The sequence below is a fragment of the Leiobunum rupestre genome, chromosome 9, assembly GCF_980474605.1.
Source record: "Leiobunum rupestre chromosome 9, qqLeiRupe1.1.hap1, whole genome shotgun sequence".
NCBI lineage: Eukaryota > Metazoa > Arthropoda > Arachnida > Opiliones > Sclerosomatidae > Leiobunum > Leiobunum rupestre.
Genome location: NC_143392.1, coordinates 39,241,288 through 39,260,663, shown reverse-complemented (window position 1 = coordinate 39,260,663; position 19,376 = coordinate 39,241,288). Strand labels below are relative to the sequence as shown.

General features: G+C 35.7%; 1 protein-coding gene and 1 long non-coding RNA gene across 3 annotated transcripts in view; one reads left to right on the top strand and one right to left on the bottom strand.

The window, feature by feature from the left end:
- Nucleotides 1–19,376, top strand: part of Fas1 (fasciclin 1 Fas1 domain-containing) — a 68,933-nt gene that overhangs the window by 6,425 nt on the left and 43,132 nt on the right. The gene's annotated exons all lie outside the window — the stretch shown is intronic.
- LOC149927430 (uncharacterized) overlaps nt 1–19,376 on the bottom strand; it is a 29,111-nt gene that overhangs the window by 2,821 nt on the left and 6,914 nt on the right. Inside the window, exon 2 of the long non-coding RNA XR_016473793.1 lies at nt 18,595–18,819. This is a non-coding gene — a long non-coding RNA (uncharacterized LOC149927430). The remainder of the gene's footprint in view (nt 1–18,594; nt 18,820–19,376) is intronic.

Here is a 19,376-nt window from a genome sequence, read left to right as displayed (position 1 = left end):
ACGTGAACCTAACCTAACCTAAAATATTCACAACATTCAACGCAATTCCCACTTACTATATCGGCCAAAGGAAAAATGGACATAATAGGATAAAATGATTAGACATTATAATGCTTATATCCGTTTATTATTGAAATTAATTTACAGTGTAGTTTTTTATTTTTTATTCTTGCACTAAAAAAATTCGGACCAAAAAAAAACCAATAAGAAATACTAATTTAGCGACAGAATTCGGACAAGTGATGCTACCGATTCGGACGAATGAAACCAACAAGTTGTCCAATTCGAACAATTGAAACATTTTTTATTTCGGCGTTTCGGACGAATGAAATTCGAACATTTGTTCCACCGTTCGGACGATTGAAATTCGAACAAATGTACCTATATTTATGGTAGAATAAAATTTAAATTGCGAATTTTAGTTAACTTATATTTCGCAGGGAATAGTTTTATTGGCACTCTGTGGGAATCACGTTGGTAGGTCGAACCCTGGTAGATAGTTTTACCCGTGACATAAACGCGATGCGGTTGAAACACTGCTACAGGCGCGTGTAACCAAAACATATTAGTTTGTGGCGTTCTGTTTTGAATGTTAATTAAAATAGTTAAATTTCTTTATTTTACCGAATTTTATTTAATTATTTTAAATTTGGCAATATCTTGTTTATGGTTTTTTAAATATTTTTATAGTTCCTCTTTTGATATATCTATTTTTTATTGGTACTCTTTATTATTTATTATTTATTATTAAAATATTTTTATATTGTTATCTCATTTTTAAATTATCCGTAATTTTTGTTCGTGTAGTCTTGGTAACCAACCCGAATAAACTTTGCCTCAGCTCTTACCAACAAAACTGTGTTTCTTAGCGAAATAAACATAATTATTATTATTAACATTAAATTAGTCCACTGGTAAAATAAACACGAAAATTTTCGTTTGTCGAATAATTAAAAAACAAAAGACGTTTATTAATTATAACTGGTAAGTTGCTAACTCTTAATTTATTTCTATAGTCATTTCTGGCACGGTTTTAATTCGGTCGAACTACGCTGTAGCTGTACTTTTATGCTGTAAGTAGAGAACGGAGTACAAAATCAACAGTAATTATCTCTTGAGCTACGGCGGTCTAAGGCAATTTTAAGAAAGCATCCATTAGGAAACGAGCTAGTGGGTTTTAGAAATTTTTGGGGCTGAGGAAAGCCCTAGGGCTATTTCATTCGAGCCCTCTCCAAGATTCGTAACTCGAGAACCGGTTAGATCTGCCACTTTTTGTATTCTACTAAAATGTTTTCCAAAAAAGAAAATTCAATTGGATCTAATACCGGCGGCGCGCGCACATTTTTCGAAAATATTTTTTTTATTTTATACTTACGTATACGTCATTATTACCGGTGTATGAAAATCATTTTGGGGCGATTATTATGAAAAGATCTCCCTGCCCTCTCCCCTCGCAGGCGCAATTACGTTTGATAGAAGGAACGTGGCCTTGCCAGAAACCAAAATGCCCCCTCTACCGGTGAAAATCTGAACGCAGAGTGGCTCGCGACTGATATTTTAGCGGGTATAATCTTTCAACTCGAAGGGATATTGGATATTAAATCAAAATGCCAAACGCACGCTCAAATCGGTTTTGCCGACTGGGTTCATAATTTACGATTTCGTTACAAATTTCTGAAGAAAAACGCGTTTAATTCGTGTATATAAATTATAGTTACGATAGTTCAAGGATAACTTTATAAATTGGGAAATAATTATAAATATTTATGGGTTTGGAAGATAGGTATAAACGGCCTGGTAGATCTTATTATGATATTTTTTTTAAATAGAAAAAGTACTAAATATTATGAAATTATTTTAAATAGTCAGGTAAACTATTCAGAGAAACATTAAATTCCTTACAAAAATGGTTGATCAAGTAATATTTGATCATAATATTATCATTTTTTGATCATGGTTTGATTGGTTCAATTTTTTATGAAAATTTAATAAAAATGTTATCAACCATTTAAAAGTTATTATAAATAACCTGGAAATCATGAAATATTGCAAAGTTATTATAAATAACCTGGAAATTATGAAATATTGCAAAGTTATTATAAATAACCTGTAAATTATGAAATATTGCAAAGTGATTATAAATAATCCCTAAATTAAGAAATATTGCAAAATGATTATAAATAATCCCTAAATTAAGAAATATTGCAAAGTTATTATTAATAACCAACCAAATATTAAAAAAAAATAAAAGTGTTATAAATGATCAGTTAAATGTTAAACATTTAAAAAAATTAAATTATTATAAATAATCAGTAATATATTAAATATTAATTTTTTTAAATTATCATTAATAATCAGTAAAATATTAAATATTAATTTTTTTAAATTATTATAAATAATCAGTAAAATATTAAATATTAAAAATTATTATAAATAATCAGTAAAATATTAAATATTAAAAATTATTATAAATAATCAGTAAAATATTAAATATTAAAAATTATTATAAATAATCAGTAAAATATTGAATATTAAAAATTATTATAAATAATCAGTAAAATATTAAATATTAAAAATTATTATAAATAATCAGTAAAATATTAAATATTAAAAATTATTATAAATAATCAGTAAAATATTAAATATTAAAAATTATTATAAATAATCAGTAAAATATTAAATATTAAAAATTATTATAAATAATCAGTAAAATATTAAATATTAAACATTATTATAAAATATTAAATATTTAAAAGTTATTATAAAAATATTAAATATTTAAAATTATTATAAAAAATATTAATTATTCCAAATTTATTATAAAAATTATAATATAAAAATAGTAAATATTCCCAATTTATTACAAAAATATAAAATATTTCAAAATAATTAAAAATAATCAGGTAATTAAACTAACTACCTAGAAAAATAGGAAATTTTAAAAGAATTATTTTAAATAATCATTTTCATCACGTATATTCGTTTATGGAAGGAAAAATGATATGATGAGTGAAAACACCTGCAACCACGCCGTGAAAATTATCGGCAAGCGCAAAGCGGAAGGCTTCGTGATTGCGCGCTTTAGAAGAACCCACGGGCTTCCATTAATCGGGCATTGTTTTCCAGCTTCCGAATTACGGATGCGTATCTGCATAATGTGAATCCTCCCCCGACCGTCCGCGCACGCTCGCGAGCCCGACTCGAATGCCAAAACTGGTTTGAACAGATTTACAAAACCCTTCTCATTTACCAAGAATAGATTCGGGTAAACGCCGAATACGTAGTACAACACGCCGTTCGCTTCGTGAGAACCTGAAATAAAACCACGCCCTTTCGGCTTTCCTCCTGTTATCCCCCCCCCCTTTATGTCGGTTAAGGGGGAAGACACTCCGGTTCAATAGCGCCCTTTCTCCTACGTGTGGGCGGAGATTATCATCCGGGTTTCATGAAAACAGGGAATATAGTTGCGGTTGTATATTCTCCGTTACACGCTTGCTTTTACGTAACTCTGAAAGAGTAAATATAGTGTCAAGAGGGAACTGAATATATCGAAGTATATATCTTTAAAAGGAAATATGTTTGTAGAGCGTCCAAAAAGATATCTGATGGAAACTGACATATTTTGTAATTCAATGCTGAAAGATTTTGCTCGCAATGTCGTTTGTCAAATAAGAAATGTACTAAACACGAGAGATGAAAGCCCGACGTATTTGTCATTCACGTTAGCTACCGAGTATTAGATTGCCAGATACGTTACAATGAATGACTGGTTTTCCTTCTACTTAGTGGTTCCTGTTACATCTCGTCGCTTGTCAGATTTCAGACTATTTTAAGATATGATATGGGAAATGGACCCGAACTTATGTTAATAATATTTTCCCTAAAATGACAGAGTCGACTGAATATAGTGCTCATAAGTTCCCCATTTCATTATCTGTGGAGTAAGCCATCTATATCTAATTTTTCTTCATTTGACTTTTTACTATTTTTTTTAAATCTCATAAAATAGTATCTCGCTACTTTTGCCAAGTCTAGGTTTTCGTAGAGTTGCGCTTAAATAAGGTTAGGTTAGATTAAGATTATATTAAAATTGATGTTAACTTTGGTTGGAATTATAATTAAGGTTACGGTAAGGTAAGGTTCAAATTAAGGTTAGCTTTAGTTGATGATAGGTTAAGTTAGGTTGAGATTAGGTTCAAATTGAGGTTAGCTTTAGTTAAGAATTGATTAAGTTATGTTGAGATTATGTTCAAAACGAGGTTAGCTTTAGTTGAGGGTAGGTTAAGGTAAGGTTGCGATTAGGTTCAAATTGAGGTTATACAGCTTTAGTTGAGGATAGGCTAAGGTAAGGTTGCGATTAGGATCAAATTGAGGTTAGCTTTAGTTGAGGATAGGTTAAGTTAGGTTGAGATTAGGTTCAAATTGAGGTTAGCTTTAGTTAAGAATTGATTAAGTTAGGTTGAGATTAGGTTCAAAACGAGGTTAGCTTTAGTTGAGGATAGGTTGAGATTAAGTTCAAATGGTGGTTAGCTTTAGTTGATGACAGGTTAAGTTAATGAGGAAATAAGATTTAAACCACTTAGTGTACAATAAAAGTTTTTATTAGATAAACGACGACTAGTTTCGTTTCCCATTCGGGAACTTCATCAGGTTAGGTTGAAATTAGGTTCAAAACGAGGTTAGCTTTAGTTAAGGATAGGTTGAGATTAGGTTCAAATGGTGGTTAGCTTTAGTTGATGACAGGTTAAGTTAGGTTGAGATTAGGTTCAAAATGAGGTTAGCTTTAGTAGAGGTTAGGTTAAGGTAAGGTTGAGATTAGGTTCAAAATGAGGTTAACTTTAGTTGAGGGTAGGTTAAGGTAAGGTTGCGATTAGGTTCCAATTTTTGTTAGATTTAGTTGACGATAGGCTAAGGTAAGGTTGCGATTAGGTTCAAATGGTGGTTAGCTTTAGTAGAGGATAGGTTTAGGTAAGGTTGTGATTATGTTCAAATTGAGGTTTGCTTTAATTGATGACAGGTTAAGTTAGGTTGCGATTAGGTTCAAAATGAGGTTAGCTTTAGTTAAGGGTAGGTTAAGGTAAGGTTGCGATTATGTTCCGATTGAGTTTGCTTTAGTTGAGGATAGGTTAAGTTTGGTTAAAATTAAGGATAGGTTAAGTTACGTTAAAATTGAGGTTCGGTTAAATTAAGCTATAATACCAAGATCATTTGATTGAAAAGTTACTTTTCATTGTAAGAGTAAAAGTTAAGAACCGCTGCTACGTTTAAGCACACGTAAAATAAGTACCCGAATGAACGAAACGAAATAATCCGATTATAAATCGCTTCTGAAGGGTTGCAATTTTCCCATTACACTTCATCAATTTGAGACTTTTATACAAATTATTGACTTTCGACGACCTAAGCTGTCTTAAATATACGTTATTTGACAGTTTTTTCTTTCGTTTATAATTTATCCAACAATTTAACGGGCAAAGCCTTTTTATTAATAAATTTCCTGTGGGAAAAAATATATATTTTCGGGGGCTTTTCAACTTTTCGGATTCGAATGGTTGCGTTTTCGACGAAATTCATTGTAGAACTCCGGGTGCAGACGTCGTAAATAATGTTTAATTTGGGAGAGGGGGGCTAGCGGGAATGGAAAGGGTTGAATGCCTTTCAATTCCTCTCTCTTTCTCTCTCAAATTAAATTCCAAAAATAATACCCAAAACGCTTATAAAATAACGACCGTCGATCGATAAAACTCATTTTAAAGTAAAGGTATACCTTCACGTCGATGAAAAAAATAGCGCAATTCCAGCCCTCTCCGCCCCCCAACCGAGCGTACCGGCAATTTTCATGATAAATCAATATTAAGCAAGGGCCCTTTTCGAACCCACCCCGAACGTTTTTCCATTACCACGTCTGCCCAGAATCTTTGCCTTTACTCTCCAGGGACGGTCTTGGCCAGAAAGGATGCCTTTAAAATTGGCTTCGAAAAAGTCGAAAGATATACTGGAAGAGTTTGAAAAGCCGTACAAACACAAGCCGGCCGCTCTCGAAAGAAAGAGTTGGCGGGAATTATAGAAACGATTATCTTCGATCGATTGACTCCCCGCGTTGCGTTTTAATCAGCCCTTCCCTTCAGCGAGCTGACTGTTTTGAGAGCGAACCGTGGCCTTCTTGAACTCTCGACGACAGCCAGAGAGGGAATATTATTCGGAACTGGGTCGACACAATAGTTGTGGGAAGGATTCAGATTCGATCCTTCCAGAGTCCCGCTTGAAGCTATCAACCATACTTTGCAAAATCGGTCCCCATATAGTATACGTCCACTAAGAATTTCCCATCACAAATCTTTCCGAAATTGGTTTCAACTTTCTGGGGTCCTAAGTTTCTGATTTCTGGCCCGTTTTCAATTATTATTTTTTTTTTTAAGTTTGCCAGGAGTAATACTAGAAGTTTCCATCTGAAACGTAGAAATATAACTTGCGCATTTGCACTCTTACAAAATTGGTGGATCAAATTTGATTCCAAAACATTTTATCATACGTTGGGCAGATTTAAATTCGACTTTGATTGAAAATTAAAATCTAAAATATGTTCTATTTGATCTAATTACTATGTTTGATATTAAACTTTATTTCGATTTGATCAAAATTATTTGATCCAAACAGCATATAATTCAAACTTGGTGTGTCTTGATTCCAGTTGGATTCGAATTTAGGCATTTGGCCAACACTATTTTGGCTTCCAAAAGGTCTATTGAAAATCGAATATCGGATACTTATTTCTAAGAGATATATAATATACGCCTGGTAATACACAGCATAATATACCGATAAAATTAAAGTAGTCATTATCGTCGTTATATTACATGAAATAACCATTATTTGAAAATCAATAAATATAAATGGAGAGTGGTACCATGTAAAATAGACCATCATTGGGTTGGTAGCAGAAAGGACGGTACCAGGAGACGAAACCGGAGGTTCCGACTTCAATGTAACTTTATATCGTATCCCTATTTAAAACTTCGCCGCGTACTAAGACCAAAAAAATTGGAATATGCTAAACTTAGCGTTAATGAAATGGAACTTTATACTCGAAGCCGCTACTAGCCTCGACTTCCACGTCTTTGGCTGAACAAACGAACCCACAGCGGGCGTCGCTATAGCCTAGGTGCATTTTCAAACAAGTATACCCAGCGTGTTGACTTTCCTGGCGTTTGATCCCCTCCCTCTCTTCGCCATTGTTTGCCCCGCAACGGACGTCACTTCCGCTGGGATACAAAAGCTTCCATTTTAAAAACCAGCCGTACGAAAAGCTTCCAAAAGGATATGCATATTCTTGGAGTATGTACGACCATATCGTTGAATGAGTTTCCTCTACAACTTCATTCTATAAACCGAGGGGGCTGAATAAAACTTTGCCAATCGAGCTTCACTGTTGTGTTTAATTTGACGCTTCTGTATTTACGACTCCACTGTTTTACGTTCTGTTTGTTCACAAAGCGGACATTGTTTTTCAAAACCGATGAAATTAATTTTTACGATGTTTTATACGTGAAACGCTCGTAAATTTGGTAAAATCCATAATTTTAATGTCAGCTCTTATCACCCAAAAAACCTTGATTTTTATTATTATAATTTCTAGAAATTCTTGTCCAGCCCAACACCTTTGTTGGGCTTCGAGAGGGAAATATTTTATTATTTCTGAGTTTGAAATGAAATGCTTTATTTAAAGTGAACATCAACAGTAAATAAATACTTACAAGGATGTATGCGACAACGTCTGTCACAATATTTACATCAAAGTTTAAAAAGTAATTATAAAAATATACAATTATTAGGCCTATACACGTTTATCGTCTTAGCTTTTGCTTTTCTTAACAAACATACAATAATTCTTTAAGAATGAACTCTATAACTTAACGAAATATACTATGTAATGTGAGAAAAAATAATTAATTGTATATATAAAAACTTGTTATTCATTTAGCTTCAAAATATCGGTGTATTTACTTCTGTATGAACAGGCTACATTGTAGTAACTAATCACACAGGTCTGCCAGTTTTACTGTACATGTTAAAGGATTTTAAATAGTTTCTGTTAAGCAAAAACTAAATAAGTTCGCACTGGAAAAACTACTTCAGTACGAATTATACGAATATTTCTGTAATTTCCTGGAATCAGTCAAGCTTGCTTCTCATTTATTAATTCGCCTATATTAGCTAATGAATCCGCATTAGGACCCTACAAATAGGAACCAACCCTTGTTTCGTAAGTGTCTGACTGATTAACCTCATTTAATTTACTATACAAAGTGTTGACGTTCGGCACCTGCGATAATTAGGAACGCCTATTGGTATAAACAACTTTCATTACAGTCATTACCGCGCATTCTTCTGGGTCCAAAACTCAAACGGAATTTCTTCCATTTGGTTGGCGCAATGGGCGAGGTTGTTCTATTATGTTTGTGTTGGAAAAAATACCCCTTTACATAAGTAGGGCGGTTAGTGAAACTTCAAAGACCTTGCCAATGTCATTTCCTGACTCCGACTACTGCTAGCTCCTATCATCTGCCGGCTCGCGACGATGATGCCAAAAGCTCGGCCACCCCTCAGCCAGCAAAAAATAACGGATGAAATATCGCGAGAGTTTTGAAAGGCGCTTTCGGCGATGGAACGACAGCGCGTCTTAAGACGAAGAAAAAAATCAGTTAGTCATGACCCCTGTACATCGCCCTAACTTGTACAGGGTGTCGGTTGACCATTAATTTTATCTATAAATGCAACGAACTTGTAATTTTCCAGTAACTTTACTATTGATAAAGGGGAAATGGACTATGAAAATTCGGATGACTATGAATCATGTCTTCAAGGTCGTTTCGAAATTATCTTCGGAAACATTTGGTTTAGAAACGTTTTACCAATTAACCATTTCAATAAAGCAAAGCGAGAAGCTCACTTGTCGCAGGATTTTTTGTAACTTGTAATTTTGTTTGCGAAGCTAAGCAAATGAAAATCCAGCTAAAGCTAATTGGAAAAGTACCCGCGTCCAAAACTAGATGGAAATTAATAATTTATGTTCTGGAAAATACCCAGAAGAGCTAATAAGTTAGAAACTATTTACGTTACCGTGTGGAAATTTAATGAGAGGAAAGTGACCTAGAAACTTCAATTTGGTAGCGTTTAAATATTTTAAGTTATTAGTACTTTATCGTACACCCTGTATACACCACTATAACGTTGTAGATTTCCCTCCGTCCATGTCTCAAGGTGAAACTCTTCAGGGAAATAACACGCAAACTAACTTATCTTCCAAAAGGTTCCCCCTACTCTCTCTCTGAACCTCAGACTATAGGGTGGGGTTCCGTTGTACCCTATAACGGGGGGTTCCAAAGGTAGAATGTATAGAAAAAAGTTTCGACCTATTCAAAAACACACCAGATGCCGTAGTGTGGATCAGATTTATCACGGTGTGTCCGTACGGCGTAGTTAAGCGTACGATGCGTTTAGGACGGATAGAAGGCATCGACGGTCAACTGACAATTCAGGTTGAACGTCGGCTGATTGGAAGAAGGACGTACCTGGGTCCGCGGGTGAAGGGTACGAGTCGGAACGATCGCTCGAAGCTATAGGGGCTCTTCACGCGTGAACTTCCATGATAGATTGTTTGGTAAGCATCAATGCGGAGCGCGGCCCGGCGGAGTTTGCGCGAAATCGGTGATTTGGCGTGGGACCCTCTGGGGATACTCGCGTCGGTTCCCCTTCGCCCTTTGTTGAGACAGACCCCCGCGGCTAGCCGAGTAATGAAACATGATGGACGTCGTCCACGGCCGGAGATGTTTTTGTCTACAACGACCCAGTCAGCTTCCACTGACGCAGCGGCGACCGCCAAAACGTTGCGTTATGAGGATGAAAATAGTATCAGCAAAATGAAGTTGAGGCAACAAAATAACTAAACCAAACACGGTTGGTTCGCCGGACGCGTTATCTCCGAAGGGAATTACGCTCGCACGCTAAATAGATACTTTCCGAAGCCTCTATTATTCGATACATTTTATCAGGGCGTTACTCCAGAAGATAAATCACCCAAATCGAAGCGCTATTTGTGGTGATCACGATAAATAAATAATTCGGAATCGCTCTCCCGTGATGCGTCTGCCTCACTTAATATTCAATTTATATCTATTGATGTTAAAAAGGAAAAATCGAAGCCCGCGCGGAAGTTAGAATACATATTTTATCTTTATAAAAAAATTAAATTATTATTTCGTCATTTTGTATTGTATCTTGACAGTGGCGTCCACTTGGAAATTTTGCTACTAAATCGCGTTTTTCCTTAATAGCATCTTGATTACGTACATGATAATCGATTATTAATACCATATTAATCGATTATTAATAATGTACGTTATCAGCCCGGAAATTAGACACCCTTTATCTTTACTTTAAGGCAAACCAAAAACGAAAAAAAAAACAACTATCGACACGAAAGCGTAAAAAATCAATTTTGGAAATATCCAAAATATCGCCGGCGTTTTCGCGTCATTACATAAAAGAGAGAAAAAAAGGTAATATTCTAAGTGCTTACACCTTTTAGTTCCAGCTTTATCATCATATAACCCCTTTTTTAGCCCCCCCCCCCCTTGCACAAAAAAAACAAAAGAAACAAACTGTAAAAGAAAAATCGAATAGCTTTCTTTTTCGAAAGACAAGGTTCATCCTTTATAGTGTGACGGACAATAATAATAATAGAAAAAATAGTCCCGCATGGCATGCGTGTAGACTAAAGCCCGCGGAGGACGATGACCCCTCTCTTTTTCTACCCCAGATGAAACTCGATTCTTACGCGGCAAGAAAGAGTTGAGAAAAAAATGGGAAAGACTCTTTTTCCGGCCGCCATTAGAGTACAAAAGATGAACCCATCTTTTCTCTCTTTGCACTTCTGAGATCTGTGACGACAGCGGTACGGGTAGAAGCAATTATCCATAGAAGGAAATCAAATTTTACGTCGTCGACCATAAAAAAATACCATTCAGGAAAACGGGGTGAACATTTATATATTCCCATAGAGGTATGAATTATACAATGTTTAAATCGACTATTAATAATTTAGAAACACAGATTGAAATTATATTAAAGGGAATATAACCTGCAAAGCAATCTTTATGGAAGATCCCTTCAATTTTTCAAATTACCCCGTACAGTGGCGCCAAACATTTCTAAAGCACCAAATACCTAAGGTTATATTCCCTTTAAGACGCAAAGTTAATATATTCTTATGTAAATCAAATTTAGTACAGTAACTCTAAATATGTTTACGTCAAATCAATAATTCCAAGTGTTACGTCAAGTGTAGGCATGTTTTTCAAATTACACTACTACCATGAAGTCCAATCAATTGTAATTAAAACATACATTATTCATCAAATTCCAAATCTAATCTAATTTCAAAATTCAAATTTATTCAAATATTACAAATAAACAATCAGTGAACATTTTAGTTTTAAGTAAGACCCAAGAAAACAATACAATACAATTCAATCAACAAGACACGTTAAAAGTAGAGACTAAATTTTTACATTTCCGAGATAGTGTACTTGATATATTTTTGAAATGGGTTTAAATTTGTCAGGTTTTGAACATGAGAGTAATGTTGTAACAATGCCTTCGTAGAAAATCAACTTAAGTTTTTAGTAGTATTTACATGCGGTACTTTCAAAAGGTTGATCTCAAGTTTGAGATAATTTTAGATAACGTAAATAGATTATTTTAATATAATCTATGTAAGATCTCAAAAGTGTAATTTGGTGTGACCAACTTGTTAAAAGTTCATAAAAAGTCCCAATATTTTTTTAATATTAAAGTGTTCTGTAAATGCTTCTATTGAAAAAAACCTTGAAATTGTTATAGATTCTATAAACATTTAGGACATTTTTATAAAGAATTTATATTCCTGCTCGGTAGTATTTGATCCTGTTCCATAGAATTTTTAATTCAATTCCATAGAATTTTTATTTAACTTCTATAGAATTTTTATTCCAGTTCTATAGGATTTTTATCTCACTTCTATATATTTTATATTCCAATTCTATAAAATTTCTATTCCAATTCTGTAGAATTTCTATTCCAATTTTGTAGAATTTCTATTCCAATTCTATATAATTTCTATTCCAATTCTATACAATTTCTATTTCACTTCTACAGAATTTTTATTCCAGTTCTATAGGATTTCAATTTCAGTTTTATATAACTTCGATTCCTGTTCTATATAATTTGTATTCCAATTCTACAGAATTTTTATTTCAGTTCTATATATTTTATATTCCAATTCTATAAAATTTCTATTCCAGTTCATTTTTCAAAATAAAGCTGCAAACTATATTCTTTATTGTTTTTAAGTTAACTATATTCTTCCTTTAACATTTCCATAACAATTACGATAGGAGATGATTTCTCTTGGACATGTAAGTCAGGAAATGAACCAGGAAATACAAACACGCTTCAACTTCACCCCTAACCCCGAGTGTGACTGCAAAAAATTCTCATAACGTAAAAATAGCAGCTGCGAAACGGGGTGAACGATAATAATAACACGTCTTCTGGGAGATGTCAAAATCGGCGGCGACGCGTTGGTCTTTCAACATACGAGCCCTCAATCCACGCCTATCTTCAATATAATATACGTCCGATATAGGGCAAGACGCAATCTCTGGACTCTCATACGGATCGCGACGAAGTTTCTTTTTTTGGATCCTAAGGCTTGTGACAAGGGCACTCGGAGAAAATAATAAATGAGATCATCCGTATAGTTTCGTAAGCGCTCGACACTTTGCAGTTCGGCAGGGCGCAGGGGTATGGTAAAGTCACTACAACGTGAATAACAGAGTACCGAATTAGGATCAAAATGCCACTGGATTGCATTACGCAATGCAATTTAGTGTCTGGCGCCTTCTACTGCCGATGTGCATTGTTCAATTGTAATATTTTTTATGTACTTGGCCACAATTGACCTATCCGCTATGGATGATGAAATTAGCGAATAAGTAGATTAGTCCATTATGAAAAGGGATAAAAAAGCTAAACCCTCAACAAATTTGAAGAAATTAAAAAACTTACAAATAACTCGTACCAATAGGTCTTCGAGTAAACATAAAGATGCGAATCTCGGAGCAAAGAGATCTTCGAGTAAAAAACTAAATAAAACTAAATAAAATAGGCAGAAATTCCAACGGTAGACCGGTTTCGTTCTACTTGGGACTCATCAGTACCGTGCGGGAAATCTGGCTCCCGACTATTACACCGAAAAGAAAAACTAAGCCTAAATATTAAAAATTTCAAAACGCTGTGCGTAGCAACGGAAAGCCAAATATGGACTACATTGCAAAGGGTGATAAAATTAGCGAATAAGTAGATTAGTCCATTATGTACATGCAGGCAAGAGCCTTTCTAGGGTTAAGAATATAAGAAACGTACTACCTAAATTCTTGAGTCATTTTGTAAGACGATTTTAACGCGTGAAAGTGGGATGGCAAAGAGGGGTCGACACCCGACCGATTTTCAAACGTAAAGATATCCACTAACTCCCCAGATTGCTGCTTCACGGGCGAACAAAAACCCGGTGATTACCTCCGTTATTGTCAGCACCTATTTACGGTCACCATCACAGCAACACGTTAAAATTGGTAACTCTTGAAATATTCTCCTTTGACTTAAATAAGATGCTTAACTACTGACAACTATTATTGCCCTTGCTTACCATCTTTTCAAAAGTGCCTTGTCTAGATCAGAATAAATATACTCTGAGTAGAGATATAACCAAGAAACTATAAAGGTATACACTTGGAATGTCTAAGGTTCCATTGGGACGGTGATACGAAAGAGCGTCGAGAAAAAGGCGGGGCTTAACTACGTCAAGTGTAAGACGTAACACGACATTTCAAATTCATTGGCTCGAGGTTTGACGCGAAAATAATGCGTCGTCATGGTAACAAATAGGCGATCTTATAATGTTTATAAAACAATGGATTTAAAAACCTCAATTTGTTATCGTACTTAATATTTTGAAGTAATTATAATGTTCTTCGCGAAAGAAGTGTAGTGATACCTAATTTCATGTATTTGTATGGTTATAAAAGAGATAATCAGGTAAGCTAATAATATAATAACCATGACTAGGCTTAATGACGAGTTTTCGTCGAATGAGGACAGCGAGGCGCGAGAGGTTTTCTCGTGAGTTTTCCCGGCCGTAAAAATCTTCCTTAGACATTCCACGTGTATACCTATATAATTTCCTGATATAACCTAATAACTGATGTAATATTACTGTTAAAGACTGCAAACATGCTTGGTTAGAGAGTGTTTTCAACTTCCCCTTTCCATAAAAGGTTACCGAGGCTAACGGTAATAGTAAGTGTAGGGAGCTGTTAATTGCCTCCGCAATTTAACCCGACCACCGGTAATTGGCTAGAAGACTTATGCCTGTTTGGTTCCTTGGGTATTATCGTAGCTTGTTATTATTATTACTATACGGCAATGTAAGCAAAGTTGGGTTCATCGCTACTCGTCCTACAATAACTCTGCTCTAAGATTGGTAAGGAATATTTCAAACCGTATGGGTATTCTAGAAAACGTTGCAGAAATAATAGCAGACGGGCAAGCTAAAATAGAATGAAAAACAAGTGGTCACGAGAAAAATTCCAATATACTTGTAACTTCCACGAAGAATTACATCTTGAATACGTGGTCTTCATTAGTACGTTTTTTAAGGCACCCAACTCCATCCAGTTATATCAAGAGCGACTTAGAAATGTCTAGCGCTCCTTAATTAGTTACAAGCCACTTACGTCGAATTTAATTGAATTAGGAAGCTAACTTTACGCCTCTTGAAGATAATCAACGGTATACACTCCAAGTTTGAGCACAAAAAAACCTTCTAGTTTTATATTTCATTTAAACGTACTAGCCTAATATACGAGTCAATATCGTGAACAGTTAGTATAAGAACTCACTCTAAATTAAAAATGAAGGTTCTGAATTTTTCACATTCGCCTCAATAGATCTTAATTTAATAAATCTAGCTATCTGTTTTGTAGGTCGAGTCTCGCTGCGAGTGTCACTTCTAATTAGGATTTCCAAGAAGGGAAGGTGTCGTGGTACGTGTCGCGTGAGATAACCTGATTTGGAAACTTAAGACAAGAGAAAAAGAAGCGACTTGGAAAACGTGTTTGCCTCGATTTTATCAGATTCCGACGACGGTGATATTAAAACTTTTCAGGTGACACGTTCGGATGACAGGGAGAGCGAGAAAGATTTAGTTTTATTTATAGAGACGAAACCAATAAGAAAATTGGAAATCCTGGAATAGGCAAAGCTATTTCAAAACCTGTCCTTTTCGCGGCGCGTCGATTTGCTATCGATCGATTCTATCGATTCATTTTCATCCCCAAATTCGTTTCCCCTCCTCTTCCGCACTCGCTTTTACTCGACATCTCTCTTACGAATTTTCCAACCGTCCTACGGTCGAGATTGATTACATCTTCCCAATTTCGGCGTTCGATGATTTCGATACGTCAATAAAGAAGAAGTAAAAGAGACCGATCTTATCACTCTTTCGGTATCTTTCAAAACGCCTTTTGAAGCGAGGGCAACCGTACTAAGTAGGTTTTGGAAAACCGGCGTTTTCAAACTACACTGTGAACTCGGAAGATATCGTTTTCTCAATCAGATCTTTCAGAACGTGAAAGGAAAAGAGGTGAGAGATCAAAAAACATCGAAATGTCTTGTTTACCCGACGAAATAAGAGAGACAAAAAACCGAAAATGTGTTTCTTCGCTTCGCGGCGACCAATTTCTTTACCCTTTCTTCTTCCGGTTCTTATAAACGCGATGGAATGGAGAGAATGGAGTTAGCGAAGCGATATTAAATTTATGGATCGCTCACGCGATGTATTGGAAAACCCGAAATAGTTGGCATCGAACAATCGAAATTTTTACAACATTTTTGTCTTTCGGTCAATGCGCGATTTTAACGATATTGTATTCACGCTGCGCTCCACTCCGTTCGACCCATCCAAAGATAAAAGGGAATAGAATACTTGAGGAGATACTTGAAGAGAAGAGTTACGATCTATGAAGTTGGCTTTAGAACGAAAATCCAGGCGATGGTAGAGTGGGAATTGGGAGATAAGGTTCGAAACAGGGTAGATTTAGACCGAGTGGAGAAGAATTGGCCGATAAATAACGACATAATTATGACGTTTGTAGATGTTAGAGTAGGCTCTCTGAGAGCTGGCCCAAAGAATATGGCGCCCCAGGAATGGAAGGATTGATATTATTGGCCGCGTGTTTTGGCTACGCTTCCGGTAAAGCAAATCAGAGTAACCGGAAACGGTTACCGCAACCCGGTCTCTCTTTAAAATTGAGAGGCGCAAAAGTTCCACTAGACGGAGCTACACCTTCCATTCCTGGGGCTTTATATTCTTTGGCTGGCCCGGGCCAATCACCGTATGAGCCGCTAGTACTGTATATTACTATAGGATTCCGACTCCAGAACGTGCTCTCCGACATTAGGCTTAAATTTTTATCAAAAAGTAGTCATCTAAAACGGTAAGTCGCGAGTCCAAGTCACAGCTTGAAGAGAGTATCAGTGCCGAAAAAAGGTTCGGTTAGAAAATTAAAGCAATAGGAAGGGTCATACTTATTGTTATTATGTTACTTATGATATTACTTGGTAAAACATGGAGAAGGGAACTTCACTGGCGTAAAACCCCCGGCCCCTTGGTGTAAAGGACCAGGGTGCCTGTTTTTCCGGGCCTGAGATTTTATTAGATATATTTTTATAGCGGTGAAAATTAATATGATAGGACCCCTAGCACGCGGCGCTAACATATCTACTCCCATTCAAACTAAATAACGCGTTAATTCTTTCACACTCGTGGTTGTTTTTCGATCTCAAAAATTCACGCGTTTAAAAGAGTTTTCTCGTTCGTATTTCCGCAAATAAGTACTTCGGTCCACCCCGTCGGACATTTCGAGATGACCTACTATATACAATTGTTTCGCGAGATGTCCCTATGAAAAAGCGACTGCCGGAAAGAGGGGTGGGTTAAAAAGGGGGTAGTACAGCTTGTTCTCTGTATTCGGGGGTCTTTCGGATGGAGCTAAATCATCACCCCTAAAAAGACACACCCTAGTAATCTAGGAGAGATGTTATTTCATCCCCCCTACGAGTTAGTCTGCCGGAGAAGAACTCTTTCATTCGATTACGTGTCCGCTGATGGCTCGTATTATCCCAAGTCGAGGACCCCACTTGCCACCCTCCGAGAGGTTATCGTACACGGAGTCAGCTTCTTCTTCTGGAATACAAGCAGTCTGATCAGGAGCCAGAGAGGGACTGTTTCACGTATCGTTAAGCGCGTGAACTGGTTCGGTACGTCTTTCATGTATAACGCGAGAAGAACGGGTGAAAAAAGACTCGAGATATTCTACTCCGGGGTGTTCATCCGTTAGAAAATATAGGTACAGGGCAGTCCCTGGAGAACCCTGAGGGCGCGAGCCCTTAATTTGCATCCGTCTGTTTCAACGATGCGATTGGATGGCATACCCCCTCTCCTGATCGTCGTTTCCAAAAACTAATGAGAAATCGATACCGACATTCGGCGTACCTGTATATGTCATTGGCTTTAAACTTATCTTTAATTAAAACAATTTAGGAATAGGATGTCGGAATTCGTTTGCATAAAATTAAAATTTGTTTCTCCCTTTAACTTTTCGCAACTTAAAAAAAAAATTTATTACTTTTCAAGTAATGCATTCGGATATTCGTCGCCAAGGCAAATAAAACTAAGCATTATTTAGAACAGTACATGGTTCCCAAACTTCCAAACTCTGTTCCGCTGAACCCCAGGGTTCCGCGAGGTTAGACGCCTGCCATATAATTAATTATATTTATATGAATTAGTGATTCTAGGAAACCATATTGCGTATAAATTTCCTTATATTTTGACGAAGCTTCTGCATTTTAAGTTTAGTCTACAATTTTATTCCGTACTTCGCGAGTTCTTTAGTACCAATATTTTCTATAAAGAAATATCACACGTGGCACACGCTATGACTTACGTATTTGACGTTTAGAGTTACATAAATAGGCTCATAAACAGGACCTCTTTAGAAAGCATAACAATATTTCTAGTAATTAGTGATTCTAGAAATTTAGTCAAATGCGTATCTAGTTTTTAGTTCATTCTAGTTCATTATTGTTTTCATAAATAAAAAAATATTTTTTCTGAGACCCCCTTTATCTTTGGGGGAAACAATTTCAAAGGGAAATTTTTTAGTAACCACTGATTTAAATCGTGGTATAAAAGAGCTTTGGGATTTGTAGACGAGTATTTAGTTACGGTATCAATAGTGAAATAGATTTTCGGAGTTTAAATATCTAATAGATAGTAATTGCCCCGAGTTTAAATTCCAATGGAATCGTGCCTCCATAGAAAGGATGCCGTATTAGGATCACCTAAAGTACCATGAACCGTATAGCACAACAACTTTTTAGGTAAGCTTAGACGCGAGGCACAGTGAATTGATAGGTAAACACGAGCTAGACCCGCTGTGTCTTGGTGGGGATTCTGTTGTTCCGACGGTAGATTCGTTCAAGCGGTGTTTTTTCAGTTAACAACCGTCTTTGTCCTCAGAAAACGATACGCCCGGAGTTCAGTGACATTTCGGAAACGGTCCATGCCCTTCATCGTGTCCTTGAAGACCTAACAATGTTTAATCCACTTTATGACGTTTTTCGTAAGCTCCGAAGCCCCGTAAAAGATTGCGCCAGCTGTAATGGAAGACTGAATTATGGTTGAAGGAAATATTATCTTTGCGTATCACATTTTCATTCGTCATTTGAATACCTTTAGATTTAATTTTCATCCGCCTCGCTCTTTATTCAAATTAAATTTTACCTTTGGTCAGAGCGACTCGTGAATGGAGTTTGTACCGTTTTCGAGGATTTAATTAAGTAGCGCTATTTTGGAATAGTCTTAGTACATAACCTTTATATAATCACGCACATTCCACCTCTAGCTAGTACGGTACATTGTAATTAAAATATTATCAATTTACAAATATAGTACTCTTAACGAGTTAGATGGAAAGTGTTTAATTTCAAACGATTAATTAACCAAAACCATAATTTAAATAAGGACTTACGTCAGCTATACTATCTTAGAAATGAATACCTTAAAACAACTCCTGAAACAAAGGTTTATAGCTACAGAATATGTAACATAATTTCTCATAAGTATGCCTCTGTAGAACATTTCCATATAAACCTTTTCAATAAAAGGACCGAAAAATGCGCTACTGAAAACGAACTCACGTGATCGCGAGGCA